Below are 17,280 nucleotides of genomic sequence, written 5' to 3'. Positions count from 1 at the left end.
CCACTCATGATTTTTAGGTATAATATTTATGCTTTTGGTTTTACACTTAAATCTATGATTTTTTGAGGTTAATTTTTCTATATTATACTCTGATATATAGGTTGAAGTTTATTTTTTTTGCATATAGATGTCTACTTGTTTTATTTGTTGAAAGGACTATCCTTTCTCCATTGCATTGTTTTCATATTTTTGTTCAAAAATCAATTGATCATGAACTGTATGTACACTTTAAAATGATTAAAATAGGAGTGCTTGAGTGGTTCAGTTGGTTAAACGTCCAGCTTTGGCCCAAGTCATGATCTCGCAGCTCATGAGTTTGAGCCCCGGGTCAGGCTCTGTGCTGACAGCTCAGAGCCTGGAGCCTGCTTTGGATTCTGTGTCTCCCTCTCTCTCTACTCTGCTCTTCCCCTGCTCACACTCTCTTTCTCTCTCTGTCTCAAAAATAAATAAACATAAAATAAAATAAAATAATTAAAACAGTAAATTTTTATAGATGTGAATTTTATCTTAATAAAATAATCTATCTATCTTAAAAAATCAATTGATTATAGTTGTGATGATCTATTTCTGGACTCTCTTATTTTATTCCATTGATCTATGGATCTAAACATTCACCACTACCATATTGTCTCGATTACTTAGCTTTAGATTAAGGTTTAAAATGGAATAGTGTGAGTCCTCTAACTCAGTTTTACTTTTCCAAAATTATTTTGATTATTCTAGGTCTTTTGCTTTTTCATATATATGTTAGAGTCAGCCTCCCTATATTGACCAAAAAAAAAAAAAAATCCTGCTGGGGTTTTGACTGTTACTGCATTAAATCTCTAAAATCAATTGGACTCTGCAGGGTTGTCAGATAATATATAGGACATCCAGTTAAGTTTAGCTTTAAGATAGAAAGAAATGAATATTTAGCATAATAACATCCCAAATATTGTATGGAACATAATTATACTAAAAATTATTCATTGTTTATCTGAAATTGAAATTTAATTTGGCATCCTGAAATTTTTTTTTTACTTCTAAATTTGACAACTCTTGCTTGGGGAGAATGAACGCTTAACTATATGCGTGTTCTGATTTATGAACACTGTATTTCTATTTATTTAGGGCTTCTTTGATTTCTTTCTTCAGTGCTTTTTAGTTTTTAGCATATGAATCTCACACATGTAGATTTATATCTAAGTATAACTTAACAGAAATTTTTTTAAATGTTTATTTATTTATTTATTTATTGAGAGAGGGGGAAACAGAGTGCAAGCGAGGGAGGGGCAGAGAGAGAGGGAGACACAGAATCTGAAGCAGGCTCCAGGCTCTGAACTGTCAGCACAGAGCCCGACTTGGAGCTCAAACCCAGGAACCCGTAAGGTCATGACCTAAGCTGAAGTCTGGCTTAATCACCTAAGCCACTCAGGCACCCTGGAGCAATGATTTGTTTTTAAAGATGCAGGATGTCAGGCAATAATGAAGAGTGATCCCTTTGAGATGGGAAAGAAACATAGGAAGCCCTGTGATTGACCCAGCTTAATGCCTTGAGAGAATTTCCAGGCCATAATGCAATGAGGGAGAATTCAGATAGAGCTTGATGGACTGCTTGCTGAGCTGGGGAGGTAGAGCTGACAGTCTAGGAGATCACAGTGGCTAAGTAGTGGAGAAGTGGACATAGTAGTGGAGAAGTGAGAACGATACAGAGGGGTAATCTGGATATGTAAAGAGTTCTCACCCATGAGCTAGTTTAATATGTGTGTTAAACTATCTGCCTGAGAAAGAATCACCTGAGAGGATTAGAGCGGATAGTGTTCCAGTACCAGAAATAGGGACTCTTCTCGTCATCCAGAATGGGAAACCTCACTATTCACAGAGCATTGAGTACTTGGAAAGATCTTCCCTTACTAACGGGGAAAATTAGCCTCAGATTGAGCACTGCTCTAGCTCTGCCTAATAATTGTAAAAGTATACCCAAAAGGATCAAATGATTTCCAACTAACTTAACTGTGCCCCAGAACAAGGCTTAAGAATATTTAAGGAAAACAAAAATATCCATTGTGTAACAACTTTAAAATGCACAATGTCTAACATCCAATCAAACATTACCACATATGTGGGGTGCTTGTCTGGTTTAGTAGAACATGTGATTCTTGATCTCAAGGTCATGGGTTCAAGACCCATATTGGGATGTGTGGAGCCTACTTAAAAAAATTACCAGGTATGCAAAGAAGCAAGAAAATATGTCCCATAATGAGGAGAAAAATAAATTGAAATAATTGAAATGGATGAAGAACTGGCACAGATGTTAGAATTAGCAAAGACATTAAAACAGTTATTATAACTGAATTCCATATGCCCAATAGGTTAGAGATAGATAATATTAAAAAAGACACAAATCAAACATCTAGTGATATAAACTATAATATCTGAGAAGAAAAACCACATTGAGATTAATAGCAAATTAGACATCACAGAAGAAAACACTGAATGAATTTGAAGAATAGCAATAAAAATCATCCAAATGAAACATACAGAGGAAAAAAGTATTTAATGAAAAGGTCATCACTGAGCTGTGGAACAACTTTAAGCAGCCTAATATATACAAAATCTGTAATTGCAGTCCTAGAAGAGGAAATACTGGGAGAGATAGAATAAATATTTGAATCCAATCCAACTCTATCACTTTTATAATTTTAAATGTAGGCAACTCATTTAAAAAGTAAAATAATTTGCAGGCCAGACATTTCCAGTAGGCTGCCAGTTTGAGGTCTCTGGCATAATGGGATGAGTAAAGTAAGATACTTCCCATGGCAGTACAATTGCATAATGAGGCAATAGTTTTTCTCCCAGTGCTCCATTGCCTGAACTTAAACTCAGTGCTTAAAATCTGAACTTAAAACTGAACTTAAAATCAGTGCTGCTCAGTGGGTAAGATGCCCAAAGGATACTTTGTACTTTGGTGGAACTTGAGGTAGACTTGAAAGGTAAGACTAATAACAAGACAACAGCAGTCAAGACAGTATCTCACAGGGTGTAACTTACGTAAATTGTACCAAAAGCAAATATAAGTTCCATGAATTTAACACTAGTGAAAGGTGGGTTCCTGGATAACTCAAGGGCAGGGGCTGCTCCATGAAAATTGCTTTTTTGACATTTCCTCTGGAGGGAAAATGTTTACCCTTTACGCGCAGGTTGCAAGTTCAAAATCAGGCTTTGTAAGATAAGGCTAGTCTCCCTGCAGTCTCCAGGCTGATTTAAATGCAGATATCCCTGGTCATTCTTCCTCTAACAAAAAGTCTTGCCAACCTGTTTTCAGCCATATCTGCATAGCCAATCATTTTTCCAAGGAGACATCCTGAGTTCTGAAAAGAGCTTTTTCCCTGGTGCTTTGAAACCTCAGTAATTTAAAAATACTGAGTGGCCATGCTTGGCTATTTGCCTTATGACAAGGTAGCTGTCTTTTGAAAGAATATTTAAAAAAAGATCCAGTTGATATTCATTGAAATGCCTTCTCCCATAGCCCCTGGCATTTCAGAAGTATGAGGAGAGCACATGCAGAAATGCCAGATGCTTTTTTTTGCATCTTCCTTCCAACCAAGTGCCCCCGACTAGGTATGTGCCATGTGGTAGAGCATTGCACACGGTAGAGGTCAGCTCTACAGCTGGTAGGAAAGGGGGTAGCTTGTGTGTAGTGTAGACACTGGTAGATGCCTTCCAACAACCATCCACTAACCTCTACTTCCTTGTTGAGATTGTTTTGTTTTGCTTTTTATGGGAGGTTACATGTTTCTCAGAGGCTGGACCATCCCTACTTCCCTAGCCCCAGGAGTGAATTCCTGATCAGTCTCAGGCTCGAAGCCAATCATGGGAAGTATAAAGTGGCTCCCTTACCTGCGATTAGTTTAGGAGTGAGCATGTACAACAAAACTATACAGGGGAGTCTTTTGGGGGATCTTTCTGAGAAGAAAATGATAAAAAGAAATAGTTCTTTGGTACTGCCCAAAATACCACTATTAGTGATTATTTTCCTTTTAAATTAATCATTGCCCTTTTCTTTAGGTTAATATATTTTTAATGCAAATACAACTGGAAGGAGTAATACCTGGGCTCATGTTGTCATGAATCAGTTGGTCAGCAATATAGGAAGGATCTGGGTGGTTTAAGGGGATTTCATGGTAGCCCCCTAAAAGATAGGATTACCTCTTAATTTCTGGAATCTAATCCTTGGAACTGTGACTATTACCTTATTTAGAAAAAGGGTCTTTGTAGGTGTAATTAAGTTCAATCCTGAGATGAGATCATCCTGGATTATCCAGGTGGGCCCTAAATTCAATGACAAATATCCTTGGAAGAGTAAAGCAGAGGGAGATTGACTTAAAAAAGGTGATGTGAAGACAGGGGCAGAGATTGCAGTGATGAGGCCACAAGCCAAGGAAGCCAAAGAATGATGACAACCCCCCAAATCTGGAAGAGGCAAGGAAGGATTCTCCACTAGAACCTCCAGAGGTAGTGAGGCCCTGTTGACACCTTGATTTCAAACTTCTGGGCTCTGGAACTGTGAAAGAATAAAATTTCTGGTGCATTAAACTCCTGGCTTATGGTAATTTGTTGCAGCAGCCACAAGAAACTAAGATAGGTGACCTGGGCTTGCTGAGTGATTAAATGAAACAAAGACCAAGAAAGGGAAGTCTTCAGGTCATGAAGAAGAGGTCATTGACTCTAAAAGTTCAGCTTTTCCTCAGAGTCCCAGTTTGGACCCTAAGTAGGCCAGTTAGCCTGTGCCTTGCTCCATACTCAAAGATACACTCACAACTCCTTCTAGTCACACATTTCATCTCGACCCTGGCTATAGATGTTGCTCCTCACCTTGACCATCTGTCTTTCAGATGCATGCCCTTCAACACAGGAAGTCAGATGAAACCGTATGGCACACCGTTCAGTACAAATTGTTCTCATTCTTGGGGATACAACTCAGAGGGTGCTGTCCCTCCAAAAGCCTTCAAGTTTCCATGAGAAGAAAGACAGAGGCGCCTGGGTGGCTCAGTCAGTTGAGTGTCTGACTTCACCTCAGGTTATGATCTCACGGTTCGTGGATTTGGGCCCCATGTCAGGTTCTGTGCTGACAGCTCAGAGCCTGGAGCCTGATTAGGATTCTATGTCTCCCTCTCTCTCTGCCCCTCCCCTGCTCACGCACTGTCTCTCTCTGTCTCTCAAAAATGAATAAACAGGGGCGCCTGGGTGGCGCAGTCGGTTAAGCGTCCGACTTCAGCCAGGTCACGATCTCGCGGTCCGGGAGTTCGAGCCCCGCGTCGGGCTCTGGGCTGATGGCTCGGAGCCTGGAGCCTGTTTCCGACTCTGTGTCTCCCTCTCTCTCTGCCCCTCCCCCGTTCATGCTCTGTCTCTCTCTGTCCCCAAAATAAATAAACGTTGGAAAAAAAAAAAATGAATAAACATAAAAAAAATTTTTTTTAAAAGGAAGAAAGACGTGTTTGGTAGATTCACTCCCCCAGGTGACTCTGACCAGGTAAGTGACATAATTGAAGACTGGAAGAGAGCAAGGAAGAAAAGTTTGGGGAAAAGGAACCAATGTTTGTTGTGCAAGTACTGTGAACCTGGCCCTGTGTTAGGTATTTATATACACAATCCTATGTAATGCTCACAAGAATTGTATGTGGTGTTAGTATTCCTGTTTCATATATGGGGAAACTGAGACTCAGAGGGGACACAATGTGTCCATGATCACACAGCATGTAAGTGATAGAAACAAGACTCAATGTGGTCTATTTGGCTTTAAAATACATGTTTTCTACACTAGAAATTGCTGTCTCCCTGTGGAAGTGAGAAAAGGCTCAAGACTAAGAGTAAAAGATGAATGAGGGAAACATTGGATTCATGCTTCTCTGTCACTCTTTCTCCATAGGCAGCAGAAAAACACCTTCAGTGTCCCTGGAAAGGAGTAATCAACTTTTTGATAAATGTGTCTAGGCTAATTAAGGAAAACTGACAGTCTGCATATGAAATGACACAGAGCTATCATGTGGCTCACTGGAGGCCTGAGCTTCACGGTTACCCTGGAACCATGGATCATTCGGAAATGAAAAGATAAGAGTAGTTGCCTACCTCAGGCTTTGGGGCTTGTTTCAACCCAGGTCTGATGACTAGTACTGGTGTGAGCCAAAAGTCTATTTGAAAAAGGAGGCAGTGTTGTTGACTTTTCCTATTCTTTCTTTTTTTTTTTTTTTCTAATCTCTATTTATTTTTGAGAGACAGAGTGCGAGCAGGGGAGGAACAGAGGGAGAGGGAGACACAGAATCTGAAGCAGGCTCCAGGCTCCGAGCTGTCAGCACAGAGCCCGACGTGGGGCTCGAACTCACAAACCGCAAGATCACGACCCAAGCCAAAGTCACTCAACCGACTGAGCCACCCAGGTGCCTCATATCCTATTTTCAAATCAAGCAACCACACACTCATTCCTTCCATTAATGAGCTTAGTTCAGAAGAGGCAGGTGGAAGGCAATCTCTGGAAAACTGTTATGAGTATCTGCATTAAGACTGGCCTTTCCTTCACTGGCTTGTTTGCTTTACTTAGCTTTGAAGATTACCAAAAACCTCTCTCATCACCACCCAGCAGGATCTATTTACCCGAAGTTCAGCTTTTCTTGTGACTTTTCTCTTAGAATATGGACTGGATCCAGGTTGTAAGTCCCTGCCTGACCAGTTACCAGCTGTGTGATTTGGAGTGAATCACTACATGGCTCTGAACCGCAGCGTCCTCATCCACATAAAAGAGGAGAGTCATCCCTGCCACCTACTCACAGTGTTGATCTCAAACAAGAGAGAGAAGATATGTGAAAGTACAATGAAAATACAAGAAGCTGGTAGCAGGTGTAAATGATACCATTGTGAAAATCTTTGCCCCACCAGGATGTTAGCTGTCACCACTGCTCAGCATTCAGCACTGTTCAGAGACCCTGAACTCCAATATCTTGTAGTTTGATATATACAGAGAAGAACTCTTTATATCCATTTACACTAACAGCTCAGCTACGGCCCACTCTAAGTTGCAAATTGAGTATCCTAAAATAGGATACTATACCATGGGGGTGGGTGGTGGGAGAGGAATGCCTTTAGATGCCCCTAAGAAGATATCCTTTGTTTTCATGTTGGGAACATACACATTTCTGATGGTGCCATCAAACCTCAGCTGGGACCCTTCTGGGTAACTTCCTTTAAGGGTCCCCTTCTCATGTGGGTCAGTTACGACTGTTAGCAAATGCTTCATAAGTGAGAATCCAAACTTATCTTTACTTTTTTTCTTCCTGCGGGAGTCACATAGAGAAGGTCTGCCCACTCCTTCACAGGCTGGAAGATAGTTGCTTGCTTTATATCTTTTTCAGATATCTTGTGCTTAGCATATAGAAATGCAACTGATTTCTGTATGTTGGTTTTATATCCTGCAACCTTACTGAATTCATTGATTAGCTCGAACAGTTGCACTTTTTGGTAAAGTCCTTAGGAGTTTCTATGTATAAGGTCTTAATATCTGAGAACAGAGACAATTTTTTTCCTTTCCAATTTGGATGTCTTTTATTTCTTTTTCTTGCCAAGCTGTTCTGGATAGAAGTCCCAGTACTATGCTGAATAGGAGTGTTGAGAGCAGACACCCTTGTCTTGCTCCTGACCTTAGAGGAAAAGCTTTCAACCTTTCACCATTGAGTATAATGTCAGCTGTGGGGTTGTCATATATGGCCTTTATTGTATTGGGGTACATTCCTTCTATCCCCAATTTATTGAGAGTTTTTATCATAAAAGGAGGTTGTATTTTGTCAAAAGCTTATTTTGCATCTATTGAGATGATCATATGATTTTTATCTTTCATTCTGTTAATGTGGTGTATCACATTTAATGATTTGCGTATGTTGAACCATTCTTGCATCCCAGGGATATACCCTATTTGATCATGGTTTATGATCTATTTATTTATTTAGTTATTTATTAATATAATTTATTGTCAAATTGGCTATCATACAGTGTGTAAAGTGTGCTCTTGATTTTTGGGGTAGATTCCCATGGTTCATTGCTTATATTCAACACCCAGTGCTCATCCCAACAATTGCCCTCCTCAATGCCCATCACCCATTTCCCCCTCTCCCCTGCCTCTCCCTCATCAACCCTGTTTGTTCTCTGTATTCAAGAGTCTCTTATGGTTTGCCTCCCCCATCTCGGTAACTATTTTTTTCCCCTTCTGCTCTCCCATGGTCTTCTGTTAAGTTTCTCTTCAAGATCCACATATGAGTGAAAACATATGATATCTATCCTCTGACTGACTTATTTCACTCAGCATAATACCCTCCAGTTCCATCCACATTACTCCAAACGACATAATTTCATTCTTTCTCATTGCAAGGTAGTATTCCATGGTATGTATAAACCACATCTTCTTTATCCATTCATCAGTTGATGGGCATTTAGGCTCTTTCCATAATTTGGTTATCATTGATAGTGCTGATATAAATATTGGGGTACATGTGCCCCTATGCATTAGCACTCCTGTATCCTTTGGGTAAATTCCTAGCAGTGCTATTGCTGGGTCATAGGGTAGTTCTATTTTTAATTTTTTGAGGAACCTCCACACTGTTTTCCAGAGTGGTTGCACCAGTTTGCATTCCCACCAACAGTGCAAGAGGGTTCCCATTTCTCCACATCCTCGCCAGCATCTGTAGTTTCCTGAGCTGTTCATGTTCGCCACTCTGACCTATGATCCTTTTAATGAGCTATTGAATTTGGTTTGCTAATATTTTTTTTTATTTAAAAAAAATTTTTTTTTTCAACGTTTATTTATTTTTGGGACAGAGAGAGACAGAGCATGAACGGGGGAGGGGCAGAGAGAGAGGGAGACACAGAATCAGAAACAGGCTCCAGGCTCTGAGCCATCAGCCTAGAGCCCGACGCGGGGCTCGAACTCCCGGACCGGGAGATCGTGACCTGGCTGAAGTCGGACGCTTAACCGACTGCGCCACCCAGGCGCCCCTAGGTTTGCTAATATTTTATTGTGAATTTTTGCATCTGTATTAATCAGGGACATTGGCCTGTAGTTTTCTCTTTTTGCAGTGTTCTCAGCTGGCTTTGGTAGCAGGGTAATTCTGGCTATGTAAAATGAGTTTGGAAGTGTTCCCTCCTCTTCATTGTTTGGAAGAGTTTGCGAAGGATTGGGATTAATTCTTTAAATGTTTGGTAGAATTCATCAGGGGAACCATCTGGTTCTGGACTTTTCTTGGGAGGTTTTTGATTACTGATTCAGTCTTGTATTCAGGTTGTATGTTTTTATGAATTTATTCTTTTGTTCCTGGTTGTCTAATTTATCAGCATATAATTATTTCTACTAGACTCTTTGATCCTTTCTATTTCTATGGTATCAGTTGTAATGTGTTTTCTTTCATTTATGATTTTATTTGAATCTTCTTTTTCTTAGTCTAGGTAAAGGTTTGTCAATTTTGTTTATCTTTTCAAAAAAAACCAGCTTAGTTTTGTTGAATTTCCTTAAAATAGCTATTTAGAATTCTTCATCGGGTAAATTATAGATCTCAAGTTATTGAGGTCAGTGACTAGATTACTGTGACCCTTTGGTGGTATCATGTTTCCTTGATTTTTCATGTTTCTTGAAGTTTTGCATTGTTGTCTTGGCATTTGAAGTAGTAATCACCTTCTCCAGTGTTTACTAACCTTTCCAAACTCATATATATATATATATATATATATATTTTTTTTTTTTTTTTTTTTTTTCCAAAAGTATGCTGGAACCTCTCTGCTGGAACCTCTCTGCTGGAAAGCTGGAAGCCTTCCACAAATGCTATCTCATCCACAAGTGATTGTCTGAGACACTGTTTTCCAAGGCTCCCAGAACATGGTCAGGAAGGGTTGGAACTGGTTCATAGGTTACTGTAGGGTCCACAGCTGGGACAGAAGTTTGTATGTCCATTACCTGACACATATGTGGGTGATACTCCTCCCACACTCCTTAGTGTATGGTGTTGGATCCCTCAGCTCCCAAAAAGGCACTTTTGTCCAAGGATGGATGCCAAATTGTTGTTGTTGTGGGATGGGACATGATGAGGGATGTTTTATTTAGCCCATGATGCTGATGTCACCGAGCTGGAAAATATTTGCACACAAAAGCCAGGTCCTCATCAGACTTTCCTACTTGAGACAAAAACACCTCAAGTGCATTCCACACATGACAGGGCTTCACACCCTAGTGCCTTCCTGAGTGTCCTTCTTGGGACACACTTAAGTTTGTTAAAGTGTGTGCCTTAGTCATCTATTGCCATGAAGCAAATTACCTAATGTTTAGTTGCTTAAAGTTACAAGTGTATATCATCTTGTATCATTTCTGAGTGTACAATTTGGTGATTTTTAACATATTCACAAAATTATGCAACTATCACTACTATCATTACTGTGTAATTCCAGAACATTTTCATCATTCCAAAAAGAATTGGACAGGAACCCAGGAATGACTTAGGTGGGTGGTTCTGGCTCTGCTCTTTCATTAAGTCCCAATCAAGAATCAGTCATTTGAAGGCTTGACTGGACCAGCAGGATCTGCTCCTAAGAAGGTTCATTCACATAGCTGGTAAGTTCCTTCTGGTTTCTAGCAGGAGGCCTCCATTCTTGAAGGCCCTAGTTCCTTACCATGTGGACCTCTCCATAGGGCTACTTGAGTATCACCAAACATGGCAGCCTGCTTCCTTCAGATATAGTGATCCAAGAGAGAGAGAGCAAGAGGGAAGCCACAACATGTTTTATGTCCTAATATCAGAATGACATACTATTACTTCCTCCTTATTCTATAGAAACAAGTTATTAAGCACAACCTACACTCGAGGAGGGAAATTTGGCTTCACCTTTGAGGGCACCAGCATCAAATAGCTTGTGGACACAATTTAAAACCATCAGTGAGTTTTTCTAAGCTGGTCACAATGGCCATGATGGAGTAGAATCTGTGCAGTTTGCTGTCAGGTTATCATATCCCTTGATCTGGACATCTCATCTTTTTTTTTTTTTTTAAGATTTTATTTTTAAGTAATCTCTACACCCAATGTGGGGCTTGAATTTACAATCCCAAGATCAAGAGTTGCATGCTCTACTAACTAAGCCAGCCAGGTGCCCTTGTACTTTTTATCTTTTCTTAATGCAAGTATGGTTCAGTGGTCAGGCACACAGGCCCTAGAGTCAGATAAACTGGGTTCAAAGCCTGACTCTCCCTTTCCTAGTGGAGTGCTCTTGGACAAATAACTTCAGGTTCCCTTTCTGTAAAATGAAGAAAATAGCCATTAGCAAAGTTTTTGTGATGATCCTGGGAATACTTGACTCAATTTCAATGTCTTCAAGTGTCGATGAAACTCAAGACAGCATATTTTCTTTTTTTATTTTAAGACCCATTAGCAGTCATTCCCCATCACCCCATTCCAATTACCCTGCCAACCAACAATGTATTTTCTGTCTGTATTCGTTTGCCTATTCTGGACATTTCATATAAGCAGAACCATCTAATACGTGGTCTTTTGTGTCTGTCTTCTTTCATTTAGGATCATGTTTTTAAGATTCAGCCATACTGTAGTATGTATCAGTACTTCATTCCCTTTACAGCTGGATAATATTCCATTGTATAAATGTGCTACATTTTATTTATCCTTTCATCAACTGATGGTCAGTTGGGTCATTTCCACTTCCTGCTTATTATACATAGTGCTGCTATGAACATTCATGTGTAAGTTTTTATATGAATACATCTTTGATTTCTCGGGGGTATATATCTAGGGTGGAATTGCTAGATCCTATGTTTAACTTTTTGAGGAACCTCCAAACTGTTAGAAATAGAGGAGTTCAAGGACAAATTTATTAAATTTCCTTTTACTGATTTCAGAGATTGGTTTTTTTTCCCCAGTAGAATGATTTTATTTGATTTATCAATGAACACGTTGTGTGGAATTGCCAGCCTGATTGGAACTAGGTGGAAATTGAATCCACATTTCTTCATCACTTCCATGAAGATTTCATGAAAGACAGCAGACACTTTGCTTACTTACATAAACAAACTCTAGATCTTCCAAATTCTCCAGGTTATAGTTAAAATATATATAGTTATATATAATGTAATCACAACCAGGTTTAATTAAAATGTAACTCACTGAAACAAAGTTAGGAAATAATAAATGTAATCTCTTCATTTTAGAGAAAGAAAAGTAAGATGAAGTGACATGCCCAAGGTCACTATGCAGTGTCACTATGCAGTGTCAGAGACAGGATTTGAATCGAGTTCCATTTTCCCCGGGTTATGCTTGTTGTTCTTTTCTTCTTTTTTGAGGGGGAGAATCTTTTTTTGTTTGAGTGTGGTTGACACACAATGCATGTTTGTTGTTCTTTATAGGTCACTCAGGGCACAGGTGAAAGGAACAGTCACCTGACTGTTGACAGGGTATAACCATTTAGTTCGCTGGCAAAGAAAGCCATCACTTTAGACACCTAGATGGCATAAGCTAGGCATAAAATTTCCAGTGAACCTATTCTGGGCCTTCCTAATTACCTCTTTTTCTTTAAATTACAAAAAAAAAGTATGACATTTTTACTTTTTAAATGCTAACAAACTATCTTTTTATTAAAAACATTTTTTTTAATGTCTATTTTTTTTTGAGAGAGACAGAATGCGACCAGGGGAGGGGCAGAGACAGAGGGAGACATAGAATCTGAAGAGGCTCCAGGCTCTGGGCTGTCAGCACAGAGCCCAATGTGGGGCTCGAACCCGTGAACCACAAGATCATGACCTGAGCCAAAGTTGGACACTTAACCGATTGAGCCACCCAGGAACCCCTAAACTATCTTTTTAATAATATATTATAAAAGTTTTGTGAATGAGAAACTTTACAAATCTGTATATAGCATAATCTACATTTTTGCCTTTTGTAAACACCTTTCATACCATCCCCAGTCACCTCTTCTTTCCTTCGTATTTCACAGTAATTCCCAAGAATGATTTTGTTACATCTGTGTGTTGTTACATCTGTGTTTAGTTGTGATTTGTCTTTGTGCACACTCAGACACTTTAACTTCTGTAAAAGTACTCAATATCATCTTCGAGTTTTTTTTTCTTTTATGGCAAACTTAAGTCTTTCTTCATGATATTTGTTCTACACTTTCCAATTTGAACATCTTTATCCATGGAGAAGAAACACAATAAGCATCACTGGGTTTTCTTCTCCAGTCCTCTGCAGCTTATTCGTGATCTTTTCCAAAGAGTGTCCTGTTCTTTCCCTTTTCACTTTCTGACATAGGACATACTCATTAAAGACTACTTTTCACAGTGCTCCCACATTAAAAACGAGAACAAAATGCCTTAGATATTGATACGAAATAAGCTCCAGGAAATATTGTTAAGTGAAGCAAGCATGGTACAAATAATAAATGTAGGCTACTATCTTTTGTGTAAAATTTTAAAAAATATATAGACCATATTTCATTGGTTCTAAAATGCACAGGTTTTCACATTTTTGATGTCTTTGAAATTAGAATTCATTGTACAATCGACATCAAGACATAGTTTAATTGGCAGGGCTTTAAAAAATCTTTTGTAGTATTATAATAATATACCATATTTATAGTATATATAATAAATAGTGTATACAGTATATATAAACATAATATTTGCATCTTATATGCAATTAATGGCATCCTAGGTTTGATAAAATATATTATTTCAATTGATTGCATACGCAAAAAATTTTCCCTAGGAGGATTTGCAAGAAATCAGTGACACAGGTTGCTCATAGGGATGGGTATTAAGTGGTTGGGGAACAGAGGTGATAATTTCTATTACATTCCTTTTCATATGTTTTGCATTTTGAATCCCATAACTGTGTTGACAAATAAAATGTTAGAATCATAAATTCAAATTTAAAAAATGCAATTGGAGGGGTGCCTGGGTGGCTTAGTCAGCTGAGCAGCTGACTCTTAATTTCGGCTCAGGTCATGATCCCAGGGTCATGGGACTCTGCATTGGGAACTGCACTGAGCGTGCAGCCTGCTTGAGATTCTCTCTCTCTTTCCCTCCCTCCCTCTGCTCCTCTCCCCTGCTCACACACTCTCTCTTCCTTTCTAAAGTAAAAAATTAAAAAAATAAAAAATAAAAATAAGTCACCTGGACATGAGTCGACACCACTGCTTCATTCAGATTTGTACAGTTTTGTGTTTGTTCCTAGTAATGACAGACGAGCACTGTGAAGGAAGGGCTGTGCCTGCATGCATCACTCTTCATCCAGAGTCCAGCACTGTGCCCGGCCAGCTACTAACTCCAGCAGACATCACTTCTTTTTCCCAGGATTTTTGTCACTTGTAAATCATCAACTAGATATTTGCTGGTTAAAATTAAGTTCAATATAGCTATTTCCCTCATTGCTTCCTTGACAGTTCTACTGATGAATCTGTCCCATAAGGCAAGGCATAAATATATCAGATGTTCTGTTTTTGTTAGACTTTGACTTCCAGAAGAACCATCTAGTAGCATCTAGATGAGTGAGGAGGGAAATATCTTGAAAAGAAAAAGAAAAACATTTTAATTGGCACCAGTGCACTTGGCAACAACAGGGATACCACGATAGCTCATACATGGTGTTTGCTAAATAAACCAGGAAGCAACTGCAGTGAACGACTCGAAGATGTTGGCAGTTATGCCATTAAAACAGCACTGCTGACTCATTCCTGTTGATGATGATATTTAGAAATGCAAAGATCCACTTCCCAGACCACTCTGAATGTCTTATACACACAAAACGTAGTATTAAATCTCAAGTAGGCAAAATCAATCCTAGCAATCCTGAGTGGCAAAGAATAACTGATAACCAGTGTTGAAGAGGTGAGATGATACCAGGACTATTGTGAAAATAACTCAAAAGAGTTTAACACAGAAGTAAAATTTTTAGGGTCAGAACTTTTAAGCTTGACAGAGATGGGAGCTGGTTGGTTGAGGATAAGAGCGGGAGCCAGGTGGTTGCCATCAATTACTGTTGGCATTTGTGTTCCTTGTTGTAGGCAGGCTGGTGCTGAGTGAAGCAAGCTTAATGTCCCAGCAGCGAAATGAACAATTTTCAGTGGTTTGTGTTTTCGGTTACAAATACATCACTTCCTAGAATTAGGACAGACTTAACTTTACATAAATTTATTTTTTAATAAGATTGATTGTTTAATGTGCAACTAACATAAAACATTTCCACGTGATGAAAACTTTTCAGATCTTACTCTCTTAGTAACGTTCAAATATACAGTATTGTTAACTACAGTCATTATGTTGTACATTACATCCCTAGAACTTGTTTATCTTGTAACTGGAAGTTTTTACTATTTTATGAAATAGCCTACAGACATTTTTTAAGGCATTATTTTTAATATATTTTTAAAATATGTACTCTTACTTATCCAGACTCTGTCTCTCTGGACTCCAGTTCATTCAGTTTATTTACCGGGAGATTATTTAAAATATTTACAACACTAAAAAATTATTTTGGGGTAATTTGTTTTGTAGTGATAGGTAACTAATACATAAAGGTCTAGTCGAAGTAGGCATATAACTATATATTTTTTTAGTTCTTGAGGTTTGTGGTACATATATTTAATTGTGTTCTGTATTTGGGGTGAATTAAACTTTCTAAGATTCAGTTCCATCATCTTAAAATAGGGATAAATATATCACCTATTTGTTTTAAAGTTACTTTTAAAACAAAGTATATACTTAGCAGAGTATCTTACAAATATCAAGCAATCTGTAAGTGTTAGCTATTTTCAATTAACAAACTACACCATGGTAGTTAGTGTGGCTAGTAGGAACTGAATATCTGGTCTTCCTTTTGGAAGGGCATGTTTAAGGTTAAGCCTCGTAAAACACTATATTTAGAAACCATATGGCCACAGCTCAGTCCTCTAACTTCCTTTTTTATTTTAAGATTATTTGTTTGTTTGTTTGTTTGTTTTGAGAGCATGTGCAGGGGAGGGGCAGAGAGAGAGAGAATCCAAGCAGGCTCTGTGCTGTCAATACGGAGCCTGACTCAGGGCTCTGATCCCATGAACCATGAGCTCAGGACCTGAGCCAAAATCAAGAATCAAATGCTCAACTGACTGAGCCACCCAGGCACCCCATCTAACTTTCTTAAATCAAGTGCCCAGTAAGAATTAGACCAATCTTTTTGTAATGCATAGATACCCCATCTGGTCACCTGGTGTTCTCATACCCGTGTAGACACCAGCTTAAACTCATTAAATTGGGATCCTGGGGGCTAGTGGGTGGAAATCAGCATTTAAAAAGAGCTCTGCTGATGATTCTCATGTATATTGAAGTTTGGGAAACACTAGTTAATAATTTCTAGAAACAGGTTTGAAAGTTTTGGGAATTATAGACCTGTGTCTTTTAACTGACAAAAGCTTGTGGCAGAAAGCTATAGATGGCCCTTATATATGCAATACCTATTTCTCCTTTTTTTTCCTTAAGCTTTTATTTTTAAGTCATCTCTACACCCAACGTGGAGCTTGAACTCACAACCCAAGATCAAGACTCTTGTGCTCCACTGGCTGAGCCAGATAGGCACCCCTTTGGTACCTACTTCTGCTAAACTCTATAAGTTGCAGGATCCAGCAGGAGTTTCTTGGTAAACTATTTGGATTTTCTTATATTCAGATCATGGTCCAGTCTAACCAAAATATCCAGTAATGCTGTATGAACATTATGGTTTAGCTAACTTTCCACATTATTTGCTACAGCTTGTGGGTACCACCTTCTCAATTTTAAAGCATTCTTTTAGGGTGATCATCTTTCAGTGTGAAATTAGGTCATTTTTTCCTCCAATGTTTTCTGTATGTGGTAATGTTGGTTGCAGGAAAATTCATGTATGTAAAAATGTTGGTGGTTTTGATAACATCTATTGGCTAGCTTCTTGAAGAACATTTGGCTGTGGCAGAGTTTTCTTTGTGGTTAGAGAAGAAATCAGTTTTCTGTGTGCTATTATGCTGGCAACTGCCTGTGCTAACTTATGACTCTTAAAGCTAAGTGTCATATTTGATAAAGGACTAGTATGCACAATATATAAAGAACTCTCATGATACACAAATCAAAAAACCCAATGAAAAACTGTGAAAATATTTTAACAAACACTTCACCAAAGAAGATATATGGGTGGCAAATAAACACATTACTAATAAACACCATTAGTCATTAAGAAAATGCAAATTAAAGCTCTAATGAGATACTCC

Source organism: Prionailurus bengalensis, chromosome A3 (genome assembly GCF_016509475.1).
Source record: "Prionailurus bengalensis isolate Pbe53 chromosome A3, Fcat_Pben_1.1_paternal_pri, whole genome shotgun sequence".
In the NCBI taxonomy this organism is placed as follows: Eukaryota; Metazoa; Chordata; class Mammalia; order Carnivora; family Felidae; genus Prionailurus; species Prionailurus bengalensis.
Note: the sequence above shows the minus strand (reverse complement) of the source record.